At 41.7% G+C, this 15627-nt stretch overlaps 1 protein-coding gene across 4 annotated transcripts in view; it reads left to right on the forward strand.

The window, feature by feature from the left end:
- Positions 1–15627, forward strand: part of eml3 (EMAP like 3) — a 56679-nt gene that overhangs the window by 13434 nt on the left and 27618 nt on the right. The gene's annotated exons all lie outside the window — the stretch shown is intronic.

A 15627-nucleotide genomic window follows, 5' to 3' on the forward strand; every position in this document is an offset into this window, starting at 1 on the left:
CAGGAATGACTGGCGTAGGGATGTCGGGGGAGCCGGGGATGTGGGTCCCTCGAGGCGAGATGGTATAGGAAGCTGGGAGTCCCTAGCCAGAGGAGGGAAGTCGTGGAGGGCAAGGGTGTCATATTTATTCTTCAGCTGGACATCGAAGTTATGGGGTGTAGGAGAGGGATGTCTCCCTATCCGGCTGCTGCGAGCAGGGACCAGGGCTCGTGATGTGATGGAGTGGAGCTGACCAGGGCTTTAGGCATAGCTCCAAGCCGTAGCCAAGAAGCCTCAGGAGCTGTGACCGGAGGAGGGGCCGCGGCAGCAGGACTGGAAGCGATGGAATCATGCACACGGTCGCTGGCTGTGTCGGTTTGTGCTGGACCGAAGATGATGGTATCCATGAGGTTCTCGGCATACTGGATCCTGTAGAGCGTGGATATTCTTCCTTCCAGCTCTGTGATTTTATCAACCAGGCGGGCGCAGCTGACACAGTCAGATGGAGAGGTGAGTGGAGCCATAGCAGATCTTGGTGGACAATTGTGCTCCAGCCCGTATAAGGCAAAAAAATGTGGCCAAAACTGGAGAAAACAAATGCCAATTTGTGAAAAGGGGTGAGCGGAGAAATAGCGCTGGAGCCAGCTGGTGAGAGTCAAGCCCAGAAGCTTGGTTTCTGTCCAGACTACAGTAGTGATTTAACATGCATGAGTGTCTAATGAAGCTGCAGCTCATGAGAACTTCACAGCAAAGGAGAAGATGGCTGGACTGACGTTTGATCTCTTTTGAAGATGCTTGAAGGGGCTTCGATCCCTCAGAGCCTCAAGAACCAGGCAACATTTAGGCAGTGGCGGGCTGTGCATTTTATAACTGGGCCTTCACTGCTGTCCTCATTATGACGCAACAGCTACGGTTATTATTTGTTTTGTGTAAAAATGAAGCTCAACACCTATAAATACACTAACTGCAGAGTGCAGATACATGAATATGCCGAGAGTGTCTCTCTTCTCTGACTGCAGCTGGGACTGCTGCGTGAGGCTGCTGTGAGACTGACCGCCTGTGTGTGCTTTGGGGCGGCGGAGGGGCTCACGGCAGCGCAGAACGGTACATGCTTTCACGTCAGAGTCAAAACACCAGAAAAGTCTCCAACAACACCAGAAAAAGTCACTAGATTTGTCGCTAGTAGCTTTTGACAAAAAAAGTCACCAGATTTAGCGAGAAAGTCGCCAAGTTGGCAACACTGCCCCAGGGACACATAGGACGTAACAATAGTTCCTATCACATATAAAACCAAACAAAAATCCATCTTCATAAAAACAAGTTGTACAAATAATACATAAACAAGCATATTAAAGCTACTGCAGATGTAAAAAGAAAATCAGTTCACTTACCAAAGGTGCTGTTCACTATTTAAAGCCAAAGTCCATCCTCCTGTCTTTGATTACAAAGCGTTTAATCCCACGGTTGTTCAGTACATCTGTGCGTTTTATTTCCAGTAAGAAGTCCTTCTCGATTCATGGACCCCAGTGAAGACAGTCGAGCCTCCCCAGTTGTATTTCTTGGAATACGTTTTAATACATTTGAGGGCTGAAAATGTCCGTTCGGCAGAGGCAGCAGATATTGGGATTTTTCACCGCCCAACATGTCACGCTAGCCCACTGACCAATCACGTATGGCTAGGCTAGCTAGAAGGCTCTGGCATGTCAAAGAATATGCCCAACATGTCAAACTAAAGATCTGATTGGTTGAAGACTATGACAATCAACAATATCGTCCCCATTCACTTAAACTGCAAAGGGAATCACTTGTAATTCTGCAGGCCTCAGGTGTCTCTTCTTACCTGGAGACTAGTGGTGTAACGCAGTGATTTTGTGCCGCGGCACACCAGTGTGCCGTGAGAGATCGCCAGGTGTGCCGTGGGAAAATGTCCAATTTCACTTAATGAGTCCAATAAAATATTTAGTTGTTGCAAATACTTTGCCATTGTTGAGCGTCTGAGCTGCAATATAGTGGCTGGCTAAGTAATAAATACTCTTCCATGCCAGTGGGTGGCAGTAGGTAGCGCAATAATGACCTTGTTAATTTAGGACAGTAGAATGAAATGACGCACGGGAGAGGTTGGGTGACAAGACGAATGGATCGATCCGTGATCCGTTCGGATCACCCCTCACGGTTCGGATCACCCCTCACGGTTCGGATCACTCATGAACCGCGGATCAATTGAGTATTTCTTTTCTTTTTTTTTACAGTTTAATCATCATAGTGTGTAATAAAGTTTTACTGATGCTGTTCCTTTTCAAGTAACAAGTCCCCGAATATCAATGCAGAGTGTCAGTGAACAGATATAAAGCAGTAGTGTGTTCACGTGAACGGAGCAGGTTAAAAGCATTTAACGGCGAAAGTCATGGCGAGCGGACGAGGAACTTGAGGAGCCCCCGGCGTCATTTAAGTCGCAAGTTTGGGAGCATTTTGTCTTCCCTGTAACTTATGCCGGATAAGGGTGGTGGACAAAACCGTTACGGTATGTAGGAATTATTTAAAGAGAAAGACATGATAACGGCAATACATCGGCATGTCCACACATATGAAGAGCCACCATCCGGTCTGTCAGTGACGGGGGACACTCTGTTGTGGAAAACAAAGGATTTCAAAATCTGGTTAAAATGCTTGAGCCACGCTACGAAATCCACTCACGCACCCACTTCAGTATGAAGCTTGTTCCAGGCCTCTATGAAAAGGAAAAGACTGTGACCGCTTTCACCACGGCGGAGTGGAGATTCATAGTCCGGCGCTGCAGACACGCCCCCTTTGTGAGAGTCACACAGACACACACCTGGGGCAGGTGCTGACAGAAGTAGAGTGGAAGCTAGACACGCCCAATAGTAATATCCCAGTCACCACAGAAAAGTCTACCCTCTCCCCAGGCAATGTAGATATTCTCATCTTTTTGAAAATAATGTCACAGTAATGGTAAACATTATTGCGGTGTATTTGAATGACATAACCTGACAGGAAGTAAACATAGACCCAAGTTGTTGCCGAGCAGTTTAGTTCAGTTGAAACAGTGGAAGCTAGCTCACTGGCTGTTTCTTTCTTTCAATATTGATCAAAGGACGAGGGTATCAACATACCTCATATTGCACTTAAACTTATCAGAATTGAATATTCTTGAATGTTTTATTTTTATTTATTTATTTAATTTTGTTTCTAATTGGACATCTTCAATATTTTTGTTTGACTATAGCCCAAAGTTCTTTTTTTTAAGTGTTCTTGAAGTTCTTTAATTAATAAATGGAAAGCAAAGTTATATTTGTCTCCTCCCCTTTTCTTTGTTGATCCGAAAAATGATCCGAACCATGACTCAAGAACCGTGATCCGAATCGAACCGTGAGGTTTGTGATCCGTTGCACCCCTACTAGAGACATAGAGGTGAAATCTGATTGGATAAAAGCTCTACTTAAAACAAGCTGCACTGGAAGCGGAGCAACTGAGGAAGACAGTAGCTGTGCAATGAGAAAATAAGCGAATGGGAAAAAGAATTAGAATACATGTAGTGTATTTATGAAAAATTATAAAATAGCTATAACTTTGTGATTCTGTTTAGGCCAGCAGAGAAGGCCTTGCTGGCCCTGACGGCCCACCACTACATTTATGGAAATACCCAACCAGAAAGTTTGGGCCATACAGTACGTCATTGAGGCAACACCATATGGAGACACCAGGTAGTGGTTCAGTCATGGGACAGACAACAATTGTAAAATGGGCTCTAATGTAGATTTTGTTATAAATTTAAATGAGACACCGTTTAAACGTCAAGAGTCATTAAAGAGCCGACAAGACCAATTCCAATCTCTACACCCGATGATTATAATTTCATCAGCTGACCGTGAGTGTCAGCAGCAGACAGTCCCTCTCCTCCTGATGAAATATGGAGTTGAGATTTAACACTGCTGGCTTGAACGTTCATGATAAAATGGATCTAGACTTCGCTTCATCAGAGTTGGTTAACATTGTTAACAGATTTCTATCTCATCAGAAGGGTTTTCTGTTGGTTAAGGTTTAATAGGGCAGGTCGATTTTTTTTCTTTTACATTACAGTCATTTAGCAGACGCTTTAATCCAAATCTATTTACAATTCAGATTAGTGCTGGGCGGTATACCGGTTTCAATTTCCCGTATGATATAAATTTTTCACACACCGTCATAGCCGAAACAACTGCTGTCACTCTTCAACAGGCAGCAGAATATATTGTTCGCCGCTAAGGGCGCAGCGGTCTTAGTTAGTTCTCTTAAGACAGGGGTGTCAAACTCATTTTCACTCTGGGCCACATCAGCATCATGGTTTCCCTCAAAGGGCCAGTTGTAACTGTAAGACATCAACAGCTAATGAAGAAGACGAGTACCTGCTCGTCTCTTCGGCTAGCTGTGTTGTTAGATTGCTGCTAGTTCCTGAACTCGGTCTGCGATGGTGTTTCTTCACAAACTGACATTTGTAAAAGTCTGTATCTGATCGGAGCTCACCTGCTCACATACCTTTAGCATGCACTGGGCTGTAGCTTTTGTAAATATATTCTGCTGTGATTGCAGTCTGCCTTTTAATTCTTGGACAATTTTATGTTTTTCTTGGAGGCTAAATTTAGCTCCGTGTTTGGTGTCAAATTGCCGACGTGAATAGTATTCCTTCTTCACCGACACGCATCATAACACAGAAGACAGACACATTTTTCTCCTTGAAGCACAAACATGTATTCGCTTTCCCATCTTAAATTACATTTTCTTCCCTCTGCATCAATTTTTCTCTTCGTGGACATTTTGGGATTATTTGTCGATCTTTTTCAACTCAATCACTTGTTGGAAAACCACTTTACGGGCTGTTCCCTCTCCTGTCCACCTGTTGTGATAGTTTTTATGTCGGTACACAGACAACATGCTATCTCAGAATTTCAACTTTCTATCTCATAATTTCGACCATGGGGATACTTTTATTTCCAAGTCTAACTTTAAATTTCTTATTATTTTTTTTTGTAACTTTTTTTTTTTTGCTGGCGGATTCGCGGGCCACATAAAATGACGTGGCGGGGCCGGATTCGGCCCGCGGGCCTTGAGTTTGACACCTGTGTCTTAAGAGTATTGAGAGGGACCCCTAATCATGGTTATAACTTTATAACAACAATTAATAACCCACAACTAACGCTCTTTAACAGGGCAAAACACCACGACACAACAGTTTGTGACACATAAACAATTTGTAACACTAATAATTGTACATTTATAAAATTACACCGCCGAACGGCATGCTGGGTACAGCTCGCTAGCTAGCCAGCTAGCACAACAGTCTGTTAACAGCTGGGAGAGGCTCCGTCGCTACAGTAACTTTACATTAAAGAACAGAAAGGAGCGATGCAGGATAAACAAAGACAGACAGGAGATGCACCAATAGAGTGTGCCCAAGAGAGGAGCTGGGTCTGCTGTTTGGAAGTGTTTTGGTTTTAAAATGTCCGACGTCCAAAAGACTATATATTGCAAAGTGTGTCAAGCCACTGTTGTTGACGCTGGTGGTAACGCAAGCAACTTTCTCCATCACCTCAGCAGAAAACATGAGTTGGAATACCAAGAGTGTGATTTCAGTCGTCAACCGGTAACGTTAACGACCGTTAGCGAGTGAAACAGTGAAGCCAAAGGTTCACACATTGCTTGAAGAGGCATTTGCTCGAAGCACTGCATATGACAAGAAAAGCAAGCGGTGGAGCGAAAGCAGTAATGATCCACCTCTGCAAGGACATGGTCTCGCTACAGACAGTCGAGAAAGATGAGCTCAGAGCAATGATTAAAACACTGGATTCAAGGTATGTCTTACCGGGGCAACAATACTTCAGCCAAACTGCTATCCCAACATTATACGAATAAACGAGCACAGCCTATAGTAAGCAAAGCCTTTATACATGATGACATTAACATGTTTTTATATTCTGTGTACTCCTGACAGTAGAGTAAGCCACTATAAACCTATATAAAAACACAGTCATGGAAAAAAAAGAATACCGTGAAACCGCCAGAATCTTAAAAAATACAGTGATACAAATTTTTGGTCATACCGCCCAGCACTAATTCAGATTCTATTACACCGTAGGCACAGCTACGGGAGCAATTTTGGGGTTAAGTGTCTTGCTCAAGGACACATCGACATGGAACTAGCAGAGCCAGAGCCAGGGATCGAACTGCCCATCCTCTGATTGAAGGACGGCCCTGCTCTCCACTAAGCCACAGTCGCCCACGTTTTCTTGAAATAATATGATACTTAATATACTTTATTCTCGTAATGTTACAGCTTTTTGTCGCTCAAAATATTACGATTTTATTCTCAACTTATCAGAACACACATACGTTTTGAATGTACGGGAAGTCTGATTACATAGAAGTCTATGAGAAAATTACTCAAATTCTCACTTGATTAATTACCTCAGTAAACATTGTAAACATGAGTTCATGGTCTTCTTCAAGAAGACTACCACTACCAGAGCCGTATACGGCGTCTCTACGTCACTCCTCAGTCCAAATGGTAACTTCTGTTCATTGGTTGCAAAAAACCAAGATGGCGACGGCCAAACTGCCAAACTCAAGGCTTCAAAACGGCAGTCCACAAACCAATGGTTGACGTCACGACGACTACGTCCGCTTCTTATACAGTCTGTGGTGTTGACTCAGCAGAGATTGAGAAATTATTAGGAAAGAAATTCTTTGATCATTATTCATTCATTCTGTGTGTTGATTAATCAAGTTGAACAGATCTGTAAAACTGAGTTTTTCCTCAAAGAATGACACGAAAGCACCACTTTAAATATTGTGCTTGGATTTTCTCATAAGTTTCTTGAAAATAAATCATTCAGCATGTAAAAAGCATAAAGAACATGACTAATCAACGAAAGAAAGGTGATCTACAGGAGAATCAATATTTGAAAGCAAAACCGAATGCCTGGGAGCTTTACTGCATAACGATCCGTTTTACATTTGTATTTGAATTGTCACTTGGCGCCTTTGTGTTGTTCTTTACATAAATAAAAATGTTTCCACCAGAAGTTGATGCATAAAAATTCACCAGAATGCAGGAAATGAAGTGTTTGGATCCCCAATATTTATTTTACGCCGTAGATTCAAGCAGACAGTATGAAACAAATAGTGTTTTTTGATCATTAAAGTATGCAGTGGTGTATAAAGTACCCAAAAGCCATACTTGAGTAAAAGTAAAGATACCTTACTGGAAAATGACTCCAGTAAAAGTGAAAGTCACCTATTAGAATACTACTTGAGTAAAAGTCTTAACGTGTTTGATATTTACTGGACTTAAGTATCAAAAGTAATTTTCTGATATTAAATGTACTTAAGTATTGAAAGTAAAAGTACAAGTAAATGCTGTTAATAAAAAAAGCAAAGGGTCAGAATTTTGAGAATTAGGAAGTTTATTCTTTTAAGTGCTGTGGCCACCATGACCAAGGACAAGGAGTTGTGTTGAAAATAATTGGGTTGGCTGTGATCCATCCAGGAGCAACAATGTTCAACATAATATATTGTACATAAGTATACTTTTGCATCTACTATGAACTTATCATCATAATTCTCCGAAAAGCAATATGACACTATGAAGGAGTTGTAACAGTTCGTTTATAAGTATGCTCATACCGACTAGAGCAGGGGTCACCAACCTTTTTGAAACTGAGAGCTACTTGAAGGGTACCGAGTAGTACGAAGGGCTACTTGTTTGATACAAACTTCCTGAATAACAAAGTTGCACAGATCACCTTTTAATAATAATAATATGTGTGAAGAGACTGTCTGATCACATGTCAATGTTAATTATTCCTCACAATAATTATTAACAATGATTTCCACAACAATGATGGTAGGAAACACAGATATATTTAAACATTTATTTCTGTTATTCTGTTTCAACATTTGAAAGTCAGAGGTATCACATCTCTGATATTTTTGTAAATATCTTTCTTGACAGTTTTGTATGAATAAGCACATTTGTAGCATTTGGTTCAAAATCACACCTGTTCTATTTTTGTAAAGATTATCACTACTAACATTTGTTATGAAATCATTAATTGTCATATCTTCAAATCATGTCTCGTTTGTACTAACCACTTTTGTAACATTTTTGAACAAATCATGATCAACAAATCAACTCTGTCCCATGTTTATACAAATCATCAGTTATGAATATCCTGTGTTGTTTGGCTTTGGATCGGAAGCCATTTATGATCTTCACGACAGGAGTCATCACATGATCAAAGCCGGTTACTTTTGCACATAGCGCCTGCTGGTGAATGATGCAGTGGTAATGTAGAAATTTTGGGAAGTCTGGGTCACCTTTACATTGTGCAATGAAGCCTGTATACCGGCCCGTCATGGCGGGAGCCCCGTCTGTTGTCACCGACACCATTTCTAATGGTACCTTTTTCTCCACGAAGAAACTAGTAAACAGTCTCGTCTATAGCCGAGGGGGGGATCCAACCCTCTGAGGCGCGCGAGTATCTTCGGGTGCCCGCGTTGAAACCTCTAGTCTGGGCCTTTTCGGTCGGATTGCGTTACCTCGCCTTTACCCCCGCCACCCAAGAGTTGTTGCCCCGCGGCCTATTCCGAGGACTGACGGACCTGACGACGGGGTGCGCTCGTGTCGCGCGTCCGGCACCAACGGGAAGCGCCCGCCATTCGGAACCTGAAAACCCAGTGCGGTATGGCAGCCTCTTCCTGGCTGTCCGCCGTGCACCTCCGGGTACCCAACTCTCTTATGACAAGAAATATTGTCATTTTAAAATCTACATTCATGCAAGCGTTTTTGATAAAAAATGAACAGCAACTAAACATTTTAGACGGAGCTCCATGGTGACTAATACTATTTTTAGAACATGCCTTGCGGGAGACTCACGTGGTCCCTGCGGGCGACCAGGTGCCCGCGGGCACCGTGTTGGCTTCCTCTGGACTAGAGGATGTAAGCATAACAACTTTAGCTAGCCCCACTTGCTACACACACTTACATGCATCTCCAACTCCGAAGCGGTTCAAATCGTAATGCTGCGCTCTCGCGGCTCCTGTCAATCCTATGGTGTGGTGGCTAGCTAACGTTAGCCATCTAGTGCTGCAATGATTATAGCTAAGATGACTCAAATCAACAAAATCTCACAACTGTCAACACTTCCTCAGCTCACTAACTCGCTAGCGATCTGTCTACTACACTAATTGTCTCATTTGATTTACGATAGCTAGCGAACGTTAGCCTAACATACACCATGTATAGCAAAATTAGAAGATCAGACACCTGTCTGATATACTCCAATCCTGTGGGAAAACACTGCTAGATATCTTAACAGGTTTATGCTAATTATGATAACTAAACAATAACGTTGCGGCTCATGGGATTAATCTTAATTTACCTCAATGTGTTTCCTGAGATTGGCTGGGGAGTTTTTGAATGCCAATATTTCAGTAGCTTTGGGTAAGCATCAGAGGGGCACTTCATCCGGTACGAAGAATCTTTCACTCCAACATAAGAAAACATTTCTCGCAAATATAGCCACGGGTGTTGGTCTTCGTCACCACCGTCGTTTTTTGCGGGAGTAGCAGGTGCTTCCATTTCTGCTTCCATCATGAAATCAGTCATCGTAGAGTGGAATTCTACTCATGTAGTCGCTCGCTAGCTAGCATCCTGGGCATCACTGGGAATCAAAACACCGCGGCTTTGAGAGCACTTGTTTGCAATTGCGCATTAACGTGATTAACCAATGATTTAACTTGCAAGCTAGGACCACTAGTTCGCCAAACCTGCTTGCTTGCAGTCTGTGTTCCACCACAGTCCCCGACGTTGGTCTCATGATTCATTTTTTTTCTAAAGATAGATTTGATTTTGTAGCGAGTAACGAAGGTTTCAGGCGAAATGTATCGGAGTCAAAGTATCAGTTTTCTTTGCAAAATGTAGTGAAGAAAAAGTGAAAGTCAACAGAAATATAAATAGTAAAGTAAAGTACAGATATCCAAATAAACGACTTAAGTACAGTAACAAAGTATTTCTACTTCATTACTATACACCACTGAAAGTATGTAAACATATTCTTGTATAAACCCCAAATATAAGTATGAAAATGAACATATGTCATGTCTCCTTAAATTCACAATAGCTGCAAACCGACATACAAAGGGAGAACATGGTGTGTGGAGGACCTGCTTACAATAAGGCTTCAGGAGTAATGTGCTCATCCATCACTGTCTTGAAAGGGGTTCATCTGGGTTTCTAAAGAGAAACTTGTTTATCTGCTAATGATGTTTGGTCTTTGATGCTCCTCACTGACTGACGTCGGTTCTTTTTTTCCCCCTCAGAAGAAGAAGGAGGCCCACGGTGGGAAGTTAGCTTTCAGCATGTGTTTCTGCTTTTCTCAGCCTTTTTTCCATCCACGTTTTCAGCAACAGCCTCACTAAAGGGGGGTTTGGAATGTTTTAATTGTTTATCATCAGGTAGTGTTTAGAGACGAGGGTTTCGGATAGCCGTTAAAGCTCCAGCCACTCTTTCTTAAAGTATTCTCAGAGCAGGAAAGGCCCAGAGTGGAGAAGAGGAACCTTCCCTTCCTTCTCGCCCATCTTTCTAAAAACACAGTAGCTTGCTCAGTTCCATTCCTGTCAATGCTGTGCATGTGCAAACTCTTCCTCAATATTTAACTGTGGTCTTACATGATATAGATAATAATAAGAATATATATTCAGGACACATATCCAAAGCAGTATTGTATTGACTTTACTGTAAAAGAAATTGTTTCATTGACAGTGAAGCAGTTCGAATGAATTTCTGAATGAAAAGATAAAGTGACAGCAGCCGAGTGGTGAGCATCACATGACTCAGACACTGTTACTGATGGATTAGTGCTGTTGAAACGGACAATCAGCTGAATTTACCATGTGAGCTACTGAGCTGATTCTGTTATCTGGATGTTTTTACACTGATAAAGAACTAACTGGTTTAGAGCGGCCCTGGATGTAGCAAACCCCACACAGTCCTAACCCTGAACCGAAACCAAACAGTATTTGATCTTCTGTTATGTTCTCTAAAACCTGCAGCTAGTGCTTTGATACACGCATGCCTGCATTGTGTGTGTGGTCTCCCTTGAAGTTCCTTAGTAGCTGCTTGTGTCACTTCATCAAACACTTCCGCTTATGTGCACTGCAGACGTCTCTACGCAGGCTTTTATTCTGACAGGTCAGGGAGGAAGTGTAAAGACGTCTCTACGCAGGCTTTTATTCTGACAGGTTGGGGAGGAAGTGCTAAGACGTTTCTACGCAGGCTTTTATTCTGACAGGTCGGGGTGGAAGTGCAAACTCTCTGTAGAGACTTCAAGCCAGTCAGGTCAGAGGAGAGCTGCTCTTCTCATTGGTTGGACCTAAATTTCAGCAGATTAACGATGATCACATTGAGTTGAGGTGTCTTTCCCTTGTTGTTTCAGCTCAACCGCAATGTAACATCAACTTATTGTCTTGGCAGTGATGGCATTTTCCATTTAGCTCATTTTGATACTAGCTGAATGTAGGTCACAGCAGCAGGAAGGAAGGAGAAGTCATTACGTGAAGCAACAATGATGTCCAATGCACACATTAACAATCCACTGCTAATTGTGAACTATACACCCAGCTGATGCAGCTCCAGCTGTAGAAGTAAGTGAGTCAGTCGATTAAACAAAACATAGCATGTAATGATAAAGGATTACACCTTATACACCATGTCACGGTACAAATGTATCCACCAGCAGAGATGTGGGAATACCGTTTCCACCGCCGTAAAGATTCTCGCGTGATCTCATGATTCTCGCGTGGAGGAGGAGGAGGCATCCCAAACAACCCAAGATGAGGAAGAACTCTGCTCACATGATTACCAGACATTTGCACAATGGAGTTTATTTTGACAGTCAGCTTTTTGTAATGAAAAATGAGCAAACCCTGCAGGAAAAGTCAGGTGTTTTTTTCTTTCTGTTTGCATTAAAATCTAATTTCTGTGATTTTGATGTTACACTGACTGAAGACAGGCTGGTATTTATCAGCACCTGTTCACCTTAAAGCATGTAAAGGACTTTGCAAATCAATACATTTTTTATATTCATTTTTTTTAACATGAGTACTTTCACACAGAATGCAAATATCACGTGGCAAATATGCAATGTAATTTCTTTTACAGAACAGGGTCAATATTTCGTACACTATAGTTCACAAACAACAAAGCAAAGGCGGCAAACTTTATTGCCCCTTTCAACCTTGGCAAAGGAAGCACATCTTTTTGTTCTTACCTTTCACAATAAAAACCCTAAACATGGGAGGAGCATGTTCTTCATTAGGAATGATAGCTTAGCCATCATTTTCCTTTCTCCCACCACCTCCACTGGAGTCTGTAAACCCATCTTCCATATAGAAATGATTTAATTTGAAGTCAGACTGAAGCTGATGTTTTTTCAAACTTAAAATAAGAAAGTTTCAAAAAATCATATTCCTGACAAAGATAAAAAGAACAAACAGGGTTAATTATTTTCTCAGAGCGTACTTGACTAATCATGTGATAACTTGAAAGCTGGTCTCAAATGTTACTCCTACATTTAGTCAGCCGTGTTCCACTCTGAACTTTTTATTCTGAAGAATAATCAGTGCGCAGCGTTTTTCAAGTAGACCTTTATTGTGGAGGGAACAGTTCCTCCCCTGCCCAGCTGGATCAGATCCAGGCGTTTCACAACACTGCTGATGATGAAATGCCTGTTCCAGTGAAACGGTTACACCAAAGGAAAATGTCTTTAAGAGCCACAGTGAATCATAACCCTGGTGTGCCAAAACTTCCACGAGGCCTCTGGCTGTTTTTACATCACTCAGTTGGCAAAGAGGCTGACATCTCCTGGTGATGAAGGTTACCATGCTGTCTGGATCCAGGCTGGCTTCCATGTACAGATATCAAAGGGAATGTTTACTTTCTGTTGTAATTTACTGAAGGCTTCATAGATGTACAGTATATATCAAGATTTTAATTTCTGTATCAGGAATAAAAATTTATGATTTTTATGCCTAATAGAATTTTAGAAATGATTAATCTGGTATTTTTCGAGCTACAGTGTATACTTTGTTAGCAGGAAATGATGAAAACCTACAGGTCCTATTTTGGTGTCCTTCAGGCAACATTTTGAACCAAAAATAATTCAACTTTACCGTAGTTGGATTCCCTGTAACAAACATGGAGGGGCAAAAAAAAAAAGATTTAAAAGAACTTTAGCTAATTTAAATGAGATAAGAATTAGCTAGAGAGAGTGGACGCCAGCTCCAGAGACGTATTTTAAACTTTAAGTTAGCGGTTAGCTGTAGCAGCTCAAATTCAGCCAGTCGGGGGTCACAGTGGTCTGCTTGTATTTGAGCTACAGCTAACTGCTTACCGAAGGACGAGAGACCGCGGGGCACGCTAGCTCGTTAATTCTTGTCTCATTTGTCTTGTCTTTATATTTGTGGCCAATCCAGAACCGACCCGGAAGTACATCGACCTAAATTTATTACATTTTTATTTTTTTTACATTGACCTAGATGAAAGTTTTGCAGGACTGTGAGATCTTTCTATATTTTCCCCTCCATGTCCCTCCTGGGGTTCCGTATCACAGCGAGCTGAGCAGGTGAATCTGAAGGTTAACTCTTCATGTGTTTTCAGTTGGCATTCTTGGGGAAAATGACAAATTGCTAAGCGCAATGGAAAAGACAGGTCGAGACAAAGCGCCGATAAATGGGCAGATCATTTACATGTTAATAGCAGGCTGATGAAATCTTCCAGTGAAGCAGTAAAGATTGGCTGCGTGCCAAGTGCAGACCAGGGTTTGACTCGTTTCTTAGAAAAGAGTTCAAGGACCTTTGTTTTGCAGTAATGAAACATCTTTAGAGCACAAAGGAAACGTGGAGAATTCATCAGAGATCAAAGAGCTCATTCTCATGTCTGTACAAATATTACCAGCCTTTCTCTCTGTGGTGACAACCTAACAGGCTAACTTCAGGATGTTTTATGGTTTGAAGTGATGGTAGTGGTAGTGTGGTCATCTCCTTCCACTGGTTCCCTCAGGGCCTTGTGTGATTTATTGTTATGAATGATGTCCAGTCGCAGTCACAGCTGATAGCTTTTATTGTTTGTCAGCTCATTTCTGGTCAGACCGTCTCATAAAACCTGCCAGTGCTGTTTAGTGACACGTCATTCTTTGTTTAGATTCCCCCTCATGACACTGTGTTTAACTCTTTGAGTGTGTTTTATTATAAGGTGGTGTAAACTCTTCATGGATGAGAACTGAATAAATGTGCTCTGGTCTTGACCAAGGACAGATCATCATCAGTGTGACGATAGGACTTTAGGTTGACCTTTTAGTCTGGTTCAAACTTTTATACAGGTGTCAATCTTAACAAAATGTCACAGTTGGACTGTGATTGCAGTTCTTGGCGTCATGATTCCATTCAGGATCCATTCTTGATTCAAAACCTAACTGTCCTTAGTCCACTGAATTGCAATTTGAATCATCACTGGTTTTAGTTAAGCTACATGGTCTTAATTAAAGAGATAGTTTGGATGTTTTGAAGTGGGCTTGTATGAGGTACTTCTCCATAGTCAGTGTGTTACCTACAATAGATTGTAGAAACACACAGGAGTACCAGCACGTGACCAAAGCAATGTACTGTTGAAGATGTATTTTAGACACCTAAAAACATTAATATCAGTTTAAATGTACGCAATATTTTCACCACTTTATCTTGCCTCTCTGACGGGGAACTGAAGCCGTTATCTATGTTCTCTTCAAAGCCACCAGACTCCTTTTACCTTGCAGAAAACAGTAGTTGGTGGTCTACTGCTGTTAGTTAGTTAGTTAGTGTTATTTTGTGACTTTGGTGCTTTAAAGGGTTAGTTCAGACTCAGCAAAGTCACAATCACTGCTTTGAATTGATGACACGTTGTATGAACTGGTACTGACGGAGCATGACCCGACCCTCAGTCTCTAGGTGATTGCATATGAAGTTTTAACAAAATCCTTTGTACACTTTTGTCTCATAAAGCTAATTAAAATTAGTAATGAATAAAATAATACAACACATCCTTCATCAATTCAGTACACTTTATGCTGCTTCAGCCTTTCTTGGTTGGGTATGAGCAGTAGATGTTGGTGGCAAATGGTGTCAAGATAGATATTGCTGTATTACTTCTTGATAAATTTTTAGCATGTAACATTTCAGAGGTGTTATCACCACACCACAGTCAGAAAGAACAAACGCTTCCTGCAGATGTTTCACATTAGAAGCCGATCAGCAATCTGACATACTCTAAAGGGGTCCGTGTGAAAAATGGGCAGATGACGACATTTACGTCACGCTGATCAAAGCGGAAGGGGAAAGTATGACTTGGCCTTTCCGACTACGATTACCAGCAACTGTCTTATTCCAGGTTCTTGATCTCAACTGTTAGCCTTCTGCTAAAATTGAGTGGAGCGGTCTTTAAAGGATTTGTGCAGAGAGGAGTGGTGTCTGAGGACCTCTTACCTACTTATTATTACTGAGTGGGAACGTTTCCTTGGAACTTCTCGGTCAATTAACGCTGGTGCTTTATTGGCTGCAGTG

Source organism: Anarhichas minor, unplaced genomic scaffold, assembly GCF_050575085.1.
Source record: "Anarhichas minor isolate MPS153535 unplaced genomic scaffold, ASM5057508v1 ptg000009l, whole genome shotgun sequence".
NCBI classification, from domain to species: domain Eukaryota; kingdom Metazoa; phylum Chordata; class Actinopteri; order Perciformes; family Anarhichadidae; genus Anarhichas; species Anarhichas minor.